Here is an 18,096-nt window from a genome sequence, read left to right as displayed (position 1 = left end):
TTACAGCATGGGAGAAGGAGGGGTGCTGTAGAACTGAGAAGAAAAGTCTGTTCTACTTATGAAATAATAGGAACTAAGACAGTGGCACCATGATTAAGAAGTTCAGACAAACCTATATTTGAATCCCAGTTTCACCACTTTCTAGCTGTGTGACCTTGAACAATTTATGTAAATTCTCAAATGTCTTCATCTATGGAAAAGGGTTGTAATGAGGAATAAATTAGATAACGCATAAAGCACAGAGCACAAAGCACTCAGCAAGCCCTAAAATAAATGCTAGTTATGATTTCTGCTACCACAAAGTGGGGATTGAAGAGTTTGGGAATACAGCCGTTTCCTACCTCAGTTATTATGCATCAACTGAAATCTTAAGGGCCATAACAATTTCTACAGCAATAACTTGAAACATTAGTGGGATAACTCAGTGGTGTGTTGGTAGGTGGCAGGGAGAGTCAGGGAGCCCAGATTTCTAGTGCTTCCTGTTTCCATGGTGTAAATACTCCATCAAGCTACCAAAGCGTTGCTGCTGAACGTGGAGTTGGGAAGAGATGCACGCACTCACTTCTCAAGAACTGCTGTGACCTGGTTCCACGCCCACTGGGAAACCATGGGTTCCAGTTCTGGCTCTGCAGCAATCAAATTGCATGACCCTGGGCAATTCCCACCATCCCTGGGCCTCAGCTTCTTCATTTGCAGTAGTACCTATCTGGCATGCCTCATAGGGTGGATGTGACAATGAAATAAATAAAGGACATGAAAAACTATTGAACCTGTGAAACAGTGGAGAGTAAATTGGCAGTAGTGTTGATACACAGGCTCCTGTAATTACAGAGGGAGCTTTGTCTGATTTTAAGGTCCCAAGACCGGCAACTCCTTTGTCTTTTTTTTTTTTTTTTTTTTTTTTTTTTTTTTTTTTTTTTTAAGTTTATTTATTTATTTTTTTAATTAGTTTCTGCTTTATAACAAAGTGAATCAGTCATACATATACATCTGTTCCCACATCCCTTCCCTCATGCATCTCCCTCCCTCCCACCCTCCCCATCCCACCCCTCCAGGCGGTCACAAAGTACCGAGCTGATCTCCCTGTGCTCTGCGGCTGCTTCCCACTATCTATCTACCTTACGGATCTGCTGCTCCGCTGGGCACTCGAGCTCCTGGTTTATTTACCTTAATCTTTTTTTTTTCTCTTCTCTCTGACCATTTAGCTTATAATGGTTATCTGCACAATTAACATAATAAAGCAAGTTAGATAGGCTCTTTCAAGCCCTAGGGAACAAAGACTGGCTCCAGTTTCTTGAGGCCTAATGTGATCTGAGAAGGAGATTGAGAAACAGCAAAGCTGTGCCCCACCCTCCCTTGGAGCTCAGGAACAAGGGTTCCTTGTCCTTCAGGACCAATGGCTGTCCTGGTGACCTGATCACCTTGTTTTCCCCTTAGTTCCCGACTCTAGTCCCCCTGACAGTCAAGAAACTCTCTCTCGGACTTCCCTGGTGGCACAGTGGTTAAGAATCCGCCTGCCAATGCGGGGGACATGGGTTCGAGCCCCGGTCTACAAAGATCCCACATGACACGGAGCAACTAAGCCAGTGTGCCACAACTACTGAGCCTGCGCTCTAGAGCCCGCGGGCCACAACCACTGAAGCCTGTGCACCTAGAGCCCGTGCTGCACAAGAGAAGCCACCAAAATGAGAATCCCATGCACTGCAATGAAGAGTAGCCCCCGCTTGCCCCAAGTAGAGAAAGCCCGCGGGCAGCAATGAAGACCCAATGCAGCCAAAAATAAATAAATAAATTTATAAAATAACAATATTTTTTGAAAAACCTCTCTCTCTGTTTTATCTACTCTTGATGGCCCCTCACTGTGGCCGCTTCTACTTCAACTACAATGAAAAACAGTGAGTGTCATGGTAGGAACATGAGTCAGACTTCGGGGGCCCAGATCTCAGTGCCACTGGGCACTTCCGTTGAGCTGGTTGTGTAACATTTCTGAGCTTCATTCTCTTTGAATCAGGAGGGAAGGGGGCAGGGCACAACCTTTAAAATAATGACATAGCCCGAGGACAGGACATAAACTGATTAGAACCAAATAGGTCCAAGATGGCAGACAGCTGACTTCTACTAGACCTTGAGCCTGAGTATACACTCACTGTAACACATCAGCAAGCTAAATGACACACCCACAGGTGCCATGACAGTTCCAAGGCTGACCATAAAGGTCAAAAATTAGGCGGTGGCCCAATTCCTGGAAATCCCGCCCCTTCCCAAAATAGCTAGAATACTCCTTCCACTCATTAGCCTATGAAATTACCCACCTCTATAAAAACTGACAACTCCATACCCTGGTGCCGCTCTCACCTTCTGAGATGGCCCACAGTCTTGTCTGTGGAGTGTGTTTCTCTCTAAATAAATCCACTTCTTACCTATCACTTTGTCTCTCACTGAATTCTTTCTGTGACGAGCAATCAAGAACCCGAGCTTCATTAAGTCCTGAGACCAAGTGTCTGATCTAAATTAAAAGACCATGGGTTCCTGGTGGCGCAGTGGTTTGGAGTCCACCTGCCGATGCAGGGTACACGGGTTCGTGCCCCGGTCCGGGAAGATCCCACATGCCGCGGAGTGGCTGGGCCCTTGAGCCATGGCCGCTGGGCCTGCGCGTCCGGAGCCTGTGCTCCGCAGTGGGAGAGGCCACAGCAGTGAGAGGCCCATGTACCGCAAAAAAAAAAAAAAAAAAAGACCATGGATTCAAGTCCCAATCTGGGTTTTGGCTGGGTTCGAGTCCTGGCGCGTGGGTTCAAGTCCCAAATCTGAGTTGCACAGTTTCATCTTCATCTGCAGAATGGAGATCATAGTGCTTACCTCATAGGGATAGTATGACATTGAAAGAGTCAGAACATGTAAAGCGTTTAGAGGACTGTCTGGCTCATCGGTCCTTGCTGACAGCCGTCCTGCTTCTACACCATCTACCTGTGGTCTCCCCATCAAGCCTGGGCTCTGATTAGGTCTCTTTGCCACAGTCCAGTGTAGTGTTTCTCATGGATGGAGAGCTCTCACAGGCCTTCTCTCTTGTCTGCCTAAATGTGGCTGCCATTGGCTACGAAGCACTTTCACAAGACACAAAACAGGGCGCATTGCTGGTGAGGAGCCTCCCGTCATCTGAGGGGGGCTGTGGCTGTGCAGACACCCTGAGTCTCTTGGCTTCTCTCCTATACAGCAAGCAGGCCTTTCTGAACATCTAAGAGGAAGAGACATCACCCATAAGCATATTCAAGAAGACATATTCTGTGGCTGGGTAAAAGAAGGTCCTGAGCATTATAATCAGAGGAAAATACAAGGAAGTTTGGTTACTTTTTCATCAGTGGATCTTTCAGAGGTTTGTCCTTGATTTGAAAATTTAGTCTTCAAAGGCTGTGCTGGTTGTCAACATTTCTGGCTCCAACACCCTGAGTGGCCCACTCCTATCGGTAACAGCCTCTAAGGCTGCCAGTGAATCTCAGGCTGGGGTATAATAATCTCCAAGGGCTTGGTTAGTTTGATAAGAAACAGTTTCTTCATTTTCCTCAGAGGGAAAGCATTTAAGAGTGTGTTTCCAAGGTTCAGCTGCTCGTCTAATAACAATAATAATTACCTTAATGTTCTTCAATAGGGGATTAGTTAAACAAATTATGGTACATCCATGGTACATGATGCAGCCATTAAATTAAATGAAGTAGAACAATACACTGTATTTCATTAATGGTTACACAGCTCTAAAACTGTACCATGTGGGTGGCTTTGTGAGTGTTACAACTTGCGGGTGGAGATTGCTGTTAAGAATTTTGGAATTAAGGAGCAGGCCAGCTGCATCTTAAATTAAAATCAGATCCCTGGATGTGAGCTGAAATTGCATTTGTATCCTGGCCTCCTGAAAGGGGGAGAGAGAGAAGAACCCGGCATGAACAAGTTTCCTGGAACACCACTGGAAAGCAAAAGGGACGTTGTAAAGATGAGGATGAGACTGGAATTACAATTTCTGGGAGATGGCATGGTTCAGAACTGGCTGTTCCAAGTGGAGAACGATTGTGTGAGTCACTAAATGGAGGAAGTCTCTGAGACTCCGTTGCAGAATCGGAATTGGCTGGTCAGGCTAGTTCAGGACCAGCAACCTGCTTGCCCACCAGCCACTGCCTTGGGGACCAAATATCTGGGAAGCACAGGGTTGAACTGCTTTCCACTGGGAAGATGCACAGGGAGCCCTATGCTGGGGAGAAGAGGAAATGTTTAAGAAGGGGTTGGAACATGCTACAGAAAGAGGACGAGGATAAACACACCAGAGCAGGGAGATGCCGCCACCCACCCATGTGAGCATTTCCAAGGCCCCACCCAGAGCAGCGTTGGCAGGAGAGCATTTCTGGGCGGACAGGTCACCCTCACTTCTCTGAAATAAGTATATGACAGGGTAGATAGCAACTGGGATGGGTACATCAAATTCATAACCTTACAGCTGGGACTTGGGGAGCATTGACATCTCCCAAAATGACTGCAGTGTGCTTTCTGTCTGGGACCCAAAGAGCAAGGCACGAGGATTCATGCATGCCCTCCCTGAGTTCCTGGGACAGTGATATGCAGCCAAAAATGAGTAAACCACAGGGTATTGGCCCTCAATGTTACTCTGAGGTACCATTGAATGTGAGTGCCCGTGAGCTGAGGAAGAAAGAGAAGACACTCTAGCAGCCAGCAAAAAGCAGGACTAAAAAATGGCGCTCAGGTCTGATGTCCAGGCCGGTGTGGCTCCACCCTTTGAGGGCAGATCCCTGATGTTCCAGGTCTCAGGGGGTGTGGATAAGCAGGTTCCCCTGCCCAGGACTCTCAAGAACTGAGTATAAGTCTCTAATTTGCTTTCCACGTGGCAAGATAAGGAGTGAGAACAATGTACTCCCATCAATCACCTTCAGATATTTCACCATGAGATTGGAAATGGCTTTGCATTATTTGCCTATCGCTGTGTAACAATGTGGCCCAATACTTAGTTGCTTAAGACAATAATAATTTATTATCTCTTGTGGGTACCAGGGCTCAGAAATTCAGGCCAAGCACTGTGAGGAGGGCTTGCCTCTGCTCCACCAACTCTGGGGCTTTAGCTGGAAGGAGCGAAGGCTGGGGCTGGAATGATGGGAAGGCTCATCCACTCACACAGTTGACTGTTGAGGCTGACCACAGGCTGAAGCCCTAGCTGGGCTGTTGGCCAGGAAACCAACATGTAGCCTCTTCATGTACTTTGGGCTTCCTCAGAATATGGTGTCCGGGTCCAAGAACAAGGGTTCCAAGAGAGCCACGTAGATGCTGTATCCTCTTTATGCCCTAACCTTGGAAATCACATAGTATCACTTCTGTCACATTTGTTGTTGTTGTTGTTGTTAGATTTTGTTGTTGTTGTTAGAATTGAGTCACTAAGTCTAACCTGTACTTAAGGGGAGGTTTAGATTCCATCTTTTGGAGAGAGGAGTTTCAAAGAATTTGTGGACCTATTTAAAAACCCACATAGGCCTCGTAGTTACATAGATTATGACAAATAAGGATTGAAAGGCTGCTTGCTCCCCACAGTTCCTTTTCCTTACCATAACTAAGGTGTTGAAGCTTGAGGGGACTAGGAATTGAAAGGTATCATTAAGACTTTTGCTGTCCAATCCCACTACTGGGCATATACCCTGAGAAAACCATAATTCAGAAAGAGTCATGTACCACAATATTCACTGTAGCTCTATTTACAATAGCCAGGACGTGGAAGCAACCTAAGTGTCCATCGACAGATGAATGGATAAAGAAGATGTGGCACATATATACAATGGAATATTACTCAGCCATAAAAAGAAATGAAATTGAGTTATTTGTAGTGAGGTGGATGGACCTAGAGTCTGTCATACAGAGTGAAGTAAGTCAGAAAGAGAAAAACAAATACTGTATGCTAACATATATATATGGAATCTAAAAAAAAAAAATGTTCTGAAGAACCTAAGGGCAAGACAGGAATAAACATGCCGATGTAGAGAATGGACTTGAGGACACGGGGAGGGGGAAGGGTAAGCTGGGATGAAGTGAGAGAGTGGCATTGACATATATACACTACCAAATGTAAAGTAGATAGCTAGTGGGAAGCAGTTGTATAACATAGGGAGATCAGCTCGGTGCTTTGTGACCACCTAGAGGGGTGGGATAGGGAGGGTAAGAGGGAGACGCAAGAGGGAGGAGATACGGGGATATATGTATATGTATAGCCGATTCACTCTGTTATAAAGCAGAAACTAACACACCATTGTAAAGCAATTATACTCCAATAAAGATGTTTGAAAAAAAAAGATTTTTGCTGCCATGGTGCCATTCCAACCCCAGCCTAGTATGTGAGAAGGAGGTAAAATGGACTCATTCAGCTCCAGCCAGCAGTACCCAAAGAATCCCCAGAGAGGAATTAAATATGGTCCTAAGAAGATTATCATGTAAGAAGGGGAGGTTCTAGCCTGTAAACAGGGGGCGTTAATAGGAGGCATTATTAGACATTGGACATCCTCTTGGGAAGGTCCACAAAAGAAATCAGCAGAAGGGAAGGGGAACTGGACAAAACCTATTAGCATGTGAGTAGGAATCTCTCTAATGTCATGGGTTTGACCCTGGCCTCTGCAACACGCTAGCTATTTAAATTACAACTGCCTTAACGTAGCTACTTAGCTTGTATGAGCTTTGGTTTCCTCAGCTGTAAAATGTGAATGAGAGCAGCACCCATCTCGTAGGGTTTGCATGAGAACTAAATACAGGTAACCTACAGTGCCTGGCACCTGGCACACTGTCATGTTGGTTGTTGTCCTGTCACCAGCCTTTCCCCTCCCACCTCTAAAGAAGACTCAGTTTCTTCCTCTTTCTGAAGCTGAGGGGTCTTGTCTTGCCAGGGAAGTTTCTGTGAGCTTTTCCTATGTGAGAGGAGGGAAGGATCATGAGAAAGCGAAGAGGAAACAAGACTCAACGCTGAGGGAGAAGTTTTTCATGGCAATTTGAGAATGAAATGCAGGATAGTTCAGGGGTGTGAGCCAAGAGAATAGGAGAGAGAGAAAAAAAACCAGGGTTTTCTAAGACAAATCCTTCATGTGGTTCAAAAAATATGAATATGAACTTGAGTTCGTTTTTAATTACCTTTTGGTTGTCGTGGCTATTTCTTTGATCAGGACATTGCTCAGAATCTAGACCGTGTGGAGACAGTTTTGTAGGTGTTTGTTACATATTTTGAACTAAAACTAAGGCTCAGAACTATAGATACAGCTTGATTCTATTTGTATATGTTTTTGCATAGAAAACTTCTGGAAGAAATACAAGCCACCATTAACAGTAGTTTTCTTTGGGCTGAGAGAGAGACTATTACTTATTTTGTACTCATTGGTTCTACTAACTTTTTCTTTAACGTGGGCAGATATCACTTTCTGGATCTACTTGACACAAATTAGGTGTTTGTTTTTGTTTTTATAAATAGCCATTTATTAAATACCCATTAAATATCTGTGTTAGAAATTTTATATGTGTTATATCTGATCCTCATAACAACTTTACAAGATCGATTCCATTATTTCCTGTTTTATAGATGAGAAAATTAAAGCTTGAAAGATGAAATGAATGTTTTAGTTAGGAGATATACACACACAAACACACACACACACATGTATATGTATATATAGAGAGAGAGCCAGAGAGAGAATTTTTGGCTCACTTGATTGTGGGGCTGGCAAGTCCAAAGTCCATAGGGCAGGCTAGCAGGCTGTCAGCCCGGGTAAGAGTCCATGCTGCAATCTTGAGTCTGAATTCAGCAGGGCAGCAGGCTGGAAACTCAGGCAGGGTTTCTATGTTGCAGTTTTGGGGATAATTTCTTCTGGAAACCTCAGTCTTTGCACTTGAGGCCTTCAACTAATTGAATGATATGTTTATATTAAGTTGAGTAGTGATCACACAGGTATATTCATAAGCAAAAATTCACTAAAGGGGCTTCCCTGGTGGCGCAGTGGTTGAGAGTCCGCCTGCCGATGCAGGGGACACGGGTTCGTGCCCCAGTCCGGGAAGATCCCACATGCCGCAGAGCGGCTGGGCCCGTGAGCCATGGCCACTGAGCCTGCGCATCTGGAGCCTGTGCTCCACAATGGGAGAGGTCAAAACAGAGGCCCGCGTACCGCAAAAAAAAAAAAAAAAAAAAAAAAATTCACTAAGATTTTTGCATTTTACTATATATGTATGTTATAACTCAATAAGAAAAGGAAAAAAAATATTGAGCAAAATGTCACTTTTTTTTAACAAGTGCAAGGAGATGATTCTCACGAGAGTTGGGACACTGCTGCCTTTAGGGAGGAGTGAAGGATTGTTACCAGAAAGGACAGGAGGGGGTAATATTCTGAAGTGCAGGTAATATTGTTTCTTGACCTGGAAGTGGTCGCACAGATGGTCGTTTATTCATGAAAGTCTTCATAACATTTTTGTTTCATATACTCTTATGTACTGGCTATGTTTTACAACTTTAAAAAAGTTTTCAACAATCAATTTAGTTGTTGCTCTCTTTTATTTATTTATTTATTTATTTATTTATTTATGGCTGTGTTGGGTCTTCGTTGCTGCGTGCGGGCTTTCTCTAGTTGCAGCGAGCGGGGGCTGCTCTTCGGTGCGTTGCGCGGGCTTCTAACTGCAGTGGCTTCTCTTGTTGCAGAGCATGGGCTCTAGGCATGCAGGCTTCAGTAGTTGCGGCACGCGGGCTCAGTAGTTGTGGCTTGCAGGCTCTAGAGCACAGCCTCAGCAGTTGTGGCGCACGGGCTTAGTTGCTCTGCGGCATGTGGGATCTTCCCGGACCAGGGCTTGAACCCGTGCCCCCTGCGTTTGCAGGCAGATTCTTAACTACTGTGCCACCAGGGAAGCCCCAGTTGTTGCTCTTTTGATGCAACTGAAGACTGGAGATGCTGGGAAGGACCCCCCCACACCAGGCAGAGTGGCTTCAGCTTGGAGGGCCAGCTCCCGGTCAGGCTCTGCTGCCCCTCCCTGCAAGGACCACCTCCTTCACCTGCCTCTCAGCCCATTTAGGGCTCCTGGAAATTGCCCCTCCCGCATTTCAGGGCTCCTGATCTAGAGGAGACACATCTCATTGTGGAAGATTTGTTCTGTTTCACTTAAGAAACAGCATTTTCTTCCCTTGTCTGATGTGTTGATTAGATTTCAGACAAGATTAGCAGGGTTGATGGCATTAAGTAAAAAGTCATCTCCTTTGGAAACAGCCCAGGAAGTCTGGATTCCATTTTTAAAAGCGTTGGATCCCATTAAGATGAAATATTGAGAACCGTGTGGATTCCGATTCAATGGGAGAAGTCAGAACTCCAAGTACGGGCAGGCCCATGTGGACGCCTCAGGGGCAGGGGGAGGAGGGTGGGAAATGAGGACAACATAATTTCTCAGTAAGATCAGAGAATTCTCGGCAGCTCTCTTCCTCAAGTGATCAACAAATCAAATATGGCCCATCTGCCAGGGAATGGCTGAATAAATTACAGTACACTTGTACCATGAAATAATGTGCATTCACTTAAAATTTCAAATTAGAGTTATACCAGTGGACTTGGATAGAGTTCCACCAGGTATTATTATTAAATGAGAAAAGCAAAATATGTTAGCTTTTAAAGCATCTAAAATATGATCCTATCATATAAAACCATGACAAACAACCTCCCCATTTATGACATGAGTACTTATGTACATGAATATGTGCCTCTATATGAGTCTACATATGTGGAGAAAAATATGGAACGAGACATACAAGATTGTTAATATCAGTTACCCCTGGCAGGATTTGGGTTTGTGGTAGGTGCTGAAGAGAGGGTGGGGGAGAGAGGAAAGTTGGAACCAAACAAAAAGGAACTATAACAAAGAAGAGCCAACAAGTATGATGTGATCACATTTATGTGTTTATGTAAAAATGAATAAGGGGGAGGGTGTTAAACTATGTGGTGCATCTCTACTGCCTCTAGCCCTGCCCCGGGCATTGTAAATAACAGAGGAAGGCTCTGTCCACTAGAAGCTTACACTCCCTTTGGGGAAACAAGGCATAAACACTTGCAACACTTGGTGTCAACGTAATCTGACACTCTAATCTCTGTCTCCTATGTTCCTGTTTATTTAACAAGCATTTCCTGAGCCCACACTAGACGCTAGTCATGATCACTGCCCTAGGGAACATATCTAGTTGTGGAAAATGCAATATAATTAGAGATGGATACATAGAGGTGCTGAGTAAATATTTATTGCATTGGGTTAAAATAGCTATAATTTGGACATAAGTGCTATATAAGATTTTTGTCATTATAGTCAAATCAAGATCTAAAGGGACCTTACTACCTATCCAGTCTGACTTCCTTATAATTACATATGTGGAAACCGAGGCAAGTAGATGAGAATAGTCACTTGCAGTGTACAGCTGGGATGCCAACCCACAGCTCAAGGACCACTCTTATTTCTTTCTGCCATAGTGTGAAGTCTTCAAGCAGAACTGAGAACAAATAATGCCTGAATGAAGCATTTGACATTTTAGTCTTGTTTCAGATGAGGCAGCTGATATAATGGGGAAAACATTGTGCTATAGGTTGAATTCTGTCCCCCCAAAAGATATGTTCAAGTCTTAACCTCTGAAACCTGTGAACATGACCTTATTTGGAAATAGGGTCTTCACATGTAATCAAGTTACATCTGATGAGGTCATACAGGATTAGGGTGGTCCCTAAGTCCAAAGTGACTGGTATCCTTATAAGTAGAGGGAAAAGACATAAAGGAAGTGTAAATACCTATTACTGAGTGAAAGAAGTCAATCTGGAAAGCCTACATACTGTATGACATTCTGGAAAAGGCAAAATGATGGAGACAGTGAAAAGATCAGTGGTTGCCAGGGGTTAGAGGGGAGGGATGAATAGTCAGAGCACAGAGGATTTTAGGGCAGTGAAAATACTCTGTGTGATATCATAATAATGGTTACATGTCTATACAGTTTTTCCGAACCCACAGAGTGTACAACACTGGTACTTCCCTGGTGGTCCAGTGATTAAGACTCTGTGCTTCTACTGCAGGGGGTGCGGGTTCAATCCCTGGTCGGGGAACTAAGATCCTGCATGCTGCGTGGCACAGCCAAAAAGAGCCCCCCAAAAAACAAACAAACAAAAAAAAACCACAGAGTGTACAACACCAAGAGTGAACCCTAATGTAAACTATGGACTCTGGGTGAACATGAGGTGTCAGTGCAGGTTCGTTGATTGTAACAAATCTATCACACTGGTGGGGTACGTTGATATGGGGGAATTTTGTGTATGTGGGGGGCCATAGGGTAGACAGGAGCCCACTGTACTTTCCACTCAATTTTGCTAAAACGGCTCTAAAACCTATAGTGAACCTAAAACGGCTCTAAAACATATTGTCTATTTAAGAAAAAAAAAAGAGACGCCAGTTCTCATCTCTTGATAGATTGAAAAATGCCTCTCACAGATCTTGCCTCTGGTCACCACCGTTTCCTGGTAGCAGTGGCCAGTGGGTGGGATTACAGTGAGGCCAGGTGTAGGAAAAGAAACATACTGGCTGCCTTAAGCACTTGTTAACTTGCAAACACGAAAGAGCTTTCCCTCGTTTGACCAGGGGCCAGGAGGGGGCGCTCCTTAGCAGGCTCATACACCACTGCAATGCTCCCGTTGAAATAGCGTGATCTTATTTTTAGCAGATCTGTGTGTCAATGTCACCCTGAAATGAAAGTGCCTGGATGGTGGCAGGACATCATGCTGGGGGCTAAGGGGTCAGTAATTCCAGGGCTGTGGCTGTGGGACTGGATGACAAAGTATGGCCCAGAGTTGAAAGAGGGGAAATGTCACAGTGCCTTCCATTCACCCAACAATAACCTGTGTCTTGAAGGTGGTGAAAGCAGGAGGAGGGAGGCAGCTGTGGCAGAGAGGGGGTTGCCTCCCATGCTTTCCCTCCTCCTTATCATTTTGGAATTGTGCTAAGCACTTCACATGCATTTTTCTTTCTTTCTTTCTTTCTTTCTTTTTGTCTTGCTATTTTCTTTCTTTAAAATTTATTTTATTGAAGTATAGTTGATTTACAATTCTATGTTAATTTCTACTGTACAGCAAAGTGATTCAGTTACACATATACATTTATATATTGATATATATATGTATGCATTCTTTTAGTCTTTTTCATATTCTTTCCCATTATGGTTTATCACAGGATACTGAATATAGTTCCCTGTGCTATACAGTAGGACCTTGGTTTTTTATCCATTCTATATATAATAGTTTGCATTTCCTAATCCCAAACTCCCAATCCATCCCTCCCCCACCCCCCTCCTCCTTGGCAATCGCGAGTCTGTTCTCTATTTCTGCTTCACATGCATTTCTTTGTCTCTGATTTAGAGTCTAAAGGTGACCCCTCTCCTTTTATGAGCTGTGGGCCCCTGAGCCTATCACTTACACTCCCTGAAGCTCAGTTCCCACGTTTGAAGTGGGGACATTAGCACCTGCGGGGGTTACTGAGGGTGTGGGGTAGTGGAGACAACCCAGGCTTTGAGTCAGGCGGCCCCGAGGGCAGTTCCTGAAGTTCTGCTCACTAGGTCCCTTCTTCTCCTTGCACTAACAAACAGAGATGATCATACCCCCTGCATAAGATTTAGGGGAGAATTTAAGGGACTTAATGAAAAACTACCACTTGAATGTCTGCCCTGTACCACCCATTACACCAGGGCTCCAACACACACTCATTTAGCATGACACCTGATGATAGCATATGAGAGATTAAGCTGTTCCCATTTCACAGATGAGGACACCGAGGGCAGAGAGGTTAGGTCTCAGAGCTCGGACCTAAAGCCAGGCCTGGGGTGCACTTTCTAAGGTAAGTGTCTGTACAGCAGGCACTGACCCTTAGCTCACAGGGCTGACATAGGAATCAAATAACAAGGCATTTGTAAACAATGCAATGAAAACAGTGCTTTGTAAATATAGGCAGCTTAAAACAAAAAAGTACTTCTATTTTTTAACTTGACATTTAAAACTTGGAGAACATCACAAATGTTATATTCTTGTGGATAGTCTTATTTAGACTAAAATTATAAGAAGTGTTCACCAACTGAAAATATTTTTACAGCTCCCCCAAACTGTTTACTAACAAACATCCACAGGTTTGTTTTTATGGTACTGATGTAGTTTTGAATGTAAAATGACAGTCTGCTGGGATGGAAAATCAAAATAGGGCTTTTTGTTAAAAAGTAATAATAATAGGACACCATTTAGCCCAAGCAGAAGATACTCAATAAAAAATTTTAAAATACACTTTTTTTCCCTGGTGGCTGTCACATACAGTCTTTCTCTCTCTCCCTTCCTCTCTCTCTGTCTGTACTGCATTCCCTCAACTTTGCCTCCTCTGAGCTTCTGCGCTGGCTTCTGGTTTCATTTCTTCCGTTCTCTGTTCACTGGGTGTTGACTGCTGTTAGTGACTAGTTCTGCTGCGGACAGAGCTCCCTAGGATGGAGGCAAGGGCTGCAGGCGAGGTCCCCTGGCCAGGGCCAGCTTTATAGACATGTGGCCAGTGCAGTCACACAAGGCCCCGCACTCCTAAAGGGTCCCTCCACTCTTGGTTTAATGCTTTGCAGTTGCTGTCTTGAAATTCTTAATGATTCTGTCTTTGAATCTGTGTTTTTGAGTGAAGTCTGATGGGACAGTGGAGCCTGGTCTCATTCATGGTCCCTCCCCTTGCCGCCTCCCGGGGACCTTCTTCCCTGCCCCCTGGGGCCCCAGGCCCTGCCTACCCGCCCCTCCCCACCCCTCTCCTGCAACCACTGCTGTTCTCTGCCCAGGGGGTGACCAGGTCTCACTGGAGGGACAGACCCATGGACCTGATTACGGGTATGAGGAAGGTCATAGTCAGGCACATGCCCCGCTCCCACCCCGCCACATCTCAGGGTGGGGTTGCCAGCAGCCATCCTCCTTCAGGGCTGGCATGGGTGGCCTGCCTAGAACCTCCTGCCGACCCCTGATGGAGGTACAAGTGCGTCTGGTTGTGAGGATTGCAATCCCTTGCGGTCACCTGGCCTCTGTGGCTTGAGGTGGTAGCCCTTCAGCTGTGGAAGGGGAGAATGACTTTCCTAACCCAGCAGGGACCCTGCACTTTTATTTTGCATGGGGTCCCCAAATTATGCAGCTGACCCTTCCTCGGGGGTCTCTCTTCCAGTACTTCAGTGGGCACCAAGGTCCCAGGTCTTATTTCATTCTCTTCCTGCCTCCTGGATTCCCCCTCCCCGCTGTCCTTCACCTGTTTCCTCCCGTTCATTCAGAACTCAATTTAGATGCCATCTCAGCGGGCCCCCCTGCCCCGCCATTCCCAGCCCTCATTGGTGTCGCTTTCCTTTCTCTGCCTGCGGCACCCAGTGCAGCCTCTGCCACCAACTCTGGCTCTAGTCCTTGTACTCTTGACCTCTTTGGACCTCAGTTTCCTCTTTATAATGGGGGAGAGAGGGTTAACGAGCTCTTGGAGGCCCCTTCCAGCTCTGCCTTCCAGTCCGTGATTCCACATGTGTGGGTCTCGACCCCCAGCAGGAGTGTGAGCAACATGCAGAACGAGACCTACCCTTCCCCTTGTCTGTGCCTCAGTTCCCACCCCTGTGCTCAGCACATCGCAAACACCTGACATATGTGCATTGAACTGGATCGTGAGAGTCTGTAAAACACTCAGTTCCTTGGAACAAAGGCACAGCAGGCCTTTCAGACTCTCCTGCAAAGGGATCTCTTCAGGCATGTGACCTGGTGTGGCTTCAGGCTTTCAGATCCATCTCATGTCCATCCAGCTGCTCCCAGTGGGCTGAGGCCATCATAGTGCAAAGCCTGGGTCAACCTAGAGGTGGCCTTTCCTGGCTGTGTGTCCAGCAGAGGCCACTGCTGCCCCAATGTGGGTGCCCTGTGTGAGCTTCCCTGATGGGCTGGTAACTGTCTACTCAAGCAGGGTGCACCCTTGACCTTTCACCCCAGCCTGAGAGTCAGCTGCCCTTTGCCCATGGCAGCCAACTGGCAGCCACTTGGCCAGAGACTAAGGGGGACGATAGCTTGAAGGCAGGCAGCTGGCCTGGGAGTCCAGCCTTCAGATGTCAGCCCATTCCAGGGGCAGGAGCACAGGTGATGGGAAAAAAGCAAGAGAAAAGCACCTCCTCCAAAGGGCACCGATGTCAGATATAGTACAGATTTGAGCACATAGGGTGTGGAAAGGAAGGACAACTCTACTCCCTCGGACTTCTCAAACTTTAGAGTGCAGAGGAAACACTTGGACCGAGTATTTAAAATTCAGATTCCCAACCGCACACATGAGAGAGTCTGACTCAGTAGGTCTGGGGTGGGCCCTGGAATCTGCATTTGTAACTGCCTGCCTGGACATGGTAGAGAAATCCTGCCTTCTGCAGCCTCCAGTGCCCTGGGCCCTGATGACATCACCAGCAGCACGTCACAGTGCATCCCTATTCTCTATTTCCTCGGGATAGTTTCTTGGAAGGAGGATTATTGAATCTGAGTGTGCTTCTTTTCCAGAGACACTGATTGCAAGACTGCTCTGTGGTTACACACTGGGCAGGCAAAGTTCCTTTCTGGCTGGAGAGACTTAAGATTTTGGGAGCCAAACAGGTCTGCGAGATCCTGGATGGTAAAGACTCTCTTTACTGTTGAGCTGAATCTCTGTAGGTCCTGTTTTCTTCAAAGAAAGCAGATTCCAGCCCTACCTAGCTCTAACACTTCCAAGTTTTGTGGCTGTGCTAGTCAGAGGTTTCAGTTGTAAACAGTTCTTGGTTTTCTGAAACAGAGTAAGAATTTACTGGAGGGTGTGGTCCACTGAATAATGGTTCTCGGAAGATGTCCATGTCCTAATCCCTGGAACCTGGGAATATGTCGCCTTACATTGCAAAAGCGACTTTGCAGATGTGAGTAAATCAAGGATCTTGGGAAGGGAGAGTATCCTGGATAATTTGGGTGAGCCTGATATAATTACAAGAGTCCTTATAGGAGGCAAGCAGGAAGGTCAGAGTCAGAGAAAGAGATGTGACGTTGGAAGGGAAGGTCAGAGAGAGATTTGAAGATGCTCCACTGCTGGCTTTGAAGACGGATGGAGGGAACATGAATCAAGGAATGCAGGAAAAGGCATTGTCTAGAAGCTAGAAAAGGCAAGGAAATGGATCCTCCCTTAGAGCTTCCAGCCCTGCCAACACCTTGATTTTATCTCCAATAGACCTGTTTCAGACTTCTGACCTCCAGGATTATAAGTTTGTGTTGCTTTAAGTCACTAAGTTTGCGGTAATTTGTTACAGCAGCGATAGGAAACTATTACAGCAGGAAAGAAGGTAACTCAGAGAACTGATGGGGAGGCTGGAGAATCTCGTCCAGGTAGGTGAGGCACAGGTAACACCGTGCCCCAGGAACGGCCTGCTCAGGACGCTGTCCCTGCTAGACACTTGCTGCTAACTTTGTGGGCCCCGCGGCTGGGGGCTGTGCTGCTGCTGCCTCATTCCGCCTCATCTTATCATCTCAGGATACATCTGACAGACGATAAGTTTTCCTACAGAACCCGAATGTCCTTGTCACACCTAGCAAAATGAGCTGTAATTTCTTTTTTTTTTTTTTGCGGTACACAGGCCTCTCACTGTTGTGGCCTCTCCCGTTGCAGAGCACAGGCTCCGGACGCGCAGGCTCAGCGGCCATGGCTCACGGGCCCAGCCGCTCCGCGGCATGTGGGATCTTCCCAGACCGGGGCACGAACCCATGTCCCCTGCATCGGCAGGCGGACTCTCAACCACTGCGCCACCAGGGAAGCCCTGAGCTGTAATTTCTTGATTAGCCAATATCTAATCTCTAATCAGTTTTCCCCAATTTTCTCAAATATCTCTTTAGAGATGGTTTATTCTAATCAGGATCTAAACAGGGTCAGCACATCACATTTGGGTATTCCGTCTCTTAATTCTTTTACAGGCAATCATGCAGTCCCCACCCTCCTTTATTTTTCACCCATATTTTTTCCTCCATATTATTGACTTGCTGCAGAAACTGGGCCAATTGTCCTGTAGAACAGATTACCCTGAATGTTCATTAAAAGAGGGGGTACATACTGTCATGGAAGAAGGTGGGCTTTGGAGAGTCTTGGGATCGAAGCCCGGCTCTGGGGTTTATCTTTGTGTCCCTGCACCCCTCACTTTATCCACTGGAGTTTGATCAGAGAGGTAGAGCCACGATGAGTGATATCAAGTAAAGACATTTGGGGGAGAATTAGGCATCACACAATCGCGGATCTGGTTAAGCAGTCTACATAAAGTCGTTTCTGCATCCAGTGTTGGGCCTGAAGTCCCCCCGGCCAGCAGTTGGGAAGGAAAGATAGATGTGAAGTAGGGGAGAAAAGGACAAACTGGAACCCACAAAACTGAACTGGGCCCCTCAGGGAGAAACTGCAACTTGCATTTGTCTTGCTTCCTTTCAGTGATGCAGGTGACTTGCAGGATTAGTTGGTGACCCGCAGAGCCACACACACAACTGGCCCAGGATTTGGAGAAGCAGATGGAGAAGACCGGGCTGGAGCAAGAGGAACAGTGGACTCACAGCTGCCACACACCAACGAGGTGAGCCAGGAGCCCAACATCAGCCTGCGTGGTGGGTACTGGTTGGATGGGGTTTAAGGAGTGCCCTTTATACAAACAGATTTCCCTCCCCTAAAATATATTTTTAAAATTTGACAAGAAAACCTGAAAATATAGAAAGGATTAAACAAGGAAATAAATAAATAAACCCATAATTAAATAATCCACAGCTACTATTAACATTTAGGGTTTTGTCTTTTATGTATTTTTCTATTATATATTATACACACACACACATCTGTATTACATATAGTTTCACAATTATAATTAATTTATGTATACAGTTCTGAATCCCACTTTTTTCTCTTAACATGATTCTTATATATGCCCAGTGATTAAAGTTCTTGGAAAACATCACTTTTATTTTATTTTAATTTTTATTTATTTATTTATTTATTTATTTATGGCTGTGTTGGGTCTTCGTT

General features: G+C 45.6%; 1 long non-coding RNA gene across 1 annotated transcript in view; it reads left to right on the top strand.

The window, feature by feature from the left end:
• The window catches only part of LOC308627918, a 29,761-nt gene extending 12,066 nt beyond the window's left edge, over positions 1-17,695 (top strand). The window contains exon 3 of the long non-coding RNA XR_014017469.1: positions 17,515-17,695. This is a non-coding gene — a long non-coding RNA (uncharacterized lncRNA). The remainder of the gene's footprint in view (positions 1-17,514) is intronic.
• The last annotated feature ends 401 nt before the right edge of the window (positions 17,696-18,096 follow it).

The sequence above is a fragment of the Mesoplodon bidens genome (assembly GCF_964165515.1).
Source record: "Mesoplodon bidens genome assembly, chromosome: 14".
Lineage (NCBI taxonomy): Eukaryota > Metazoa > Chordata > Mammalia > Artiodactyla > Ziphiidae > Mesoplodon > Mesoplodon bidens.
Note: the sequence above shows the minus strand (reverse complement) of the source record. Positions and strands in the feature narration are given on the sequence as shown.